General features: G+C 50.7%; 1 protein-coding gene across 1 annotated transcript in view; it reads left to right on the top strand.

Moving 5' to 3' along the window:
* LOC116216410 overlaps positions 1 to 809 on the top strand; it is a 6,983-nt gene that overhangs the window by 4,814 nt on the left and 1,360 nt on the right. The window lies entirely within an intron of this gene.

Raw genomic sequence — 809 nt, 5'->3', positions numbered from 1 at the left:
ACCGCTCGTGTGGGGGGCACCGGCGCCCCCCGAAGAGGAAAGCCAGCAGCTGCTGCCAGGACTCGCCCCCACCCCGCAAGAGGCGGCCCCGGCGGCGGCGGCGCTAGGCTGGCACCGCACTGCCATCAGAGCACGGCTCCAGTAGGCTGGGAGGACGACATCTACGTCTCGCCTGCTGCTTGCAGACAAAATAAACATCTGTTACAACAAAGAAGAAAAAGTCTCTGTGTTATTGACAGGGCCGTTGGCGTTGCTGTCCCTACCCATGATGTTTCCTCCATATTCCTGTCCCTGGGGAGGGCACAGAAATGCAACTTTATTTCCACCACCATGAATCGGCACTCATGGCAGTGCTAACAAAACACGTGAAGGCCCCCATTCGTTGGGAGTTGGAGCAGACATTACTCCAATAGTCTCACCATAATGTGGGGATTCAAGGAAGAATATTTAGAGCACAGGCTGCAAAACAAGATAAACAGCATGGGAATGGAATGCCAAGGACAGAGGACACCTCCAAGCGAGACAAAATTCGAGTGAGCTGTGTGATCGCTGCATGATGCCAATATAATTGGAAGAAGAGCATGTGGCTAGGAACGATTCATGACTCTCATTGGAGAAGCGCCCCATGTGCGGTTAAGGAGTAGACTGGGAGTGACTTTGTGGGATGTTTTGTTGATGTGAAGAGGGGATAGGAAAGATACCAGAGAAAACTTGGGAATGTGTTTAAGGGATATTAGAACATGCAACAAATTATTTGGATCATCCATACATCTGCGTCCATGCCTCAGACACTGCAAGAAAATAAATTA

Source organism: Meleagris gallopavo, chromosome 3, assembly GCF_000146605.3.
Source record: "Meleagris gallopavo isolate NT-WF06-2002-E0010 breed Aviagen turkey brand Nicholas breeding stock chromosome 3, Turkey_5.1, whole genome shotgun sequence".
Lineage (NCBI taxonomy): Eukaryota > Metazoa > Chordata > Aves > Galliformes > Phasianidae > Meleagris > Meleagris gallopavo.
This window is presented reverse-complemented; position numbering and strand designations above follow the sequence as displayed.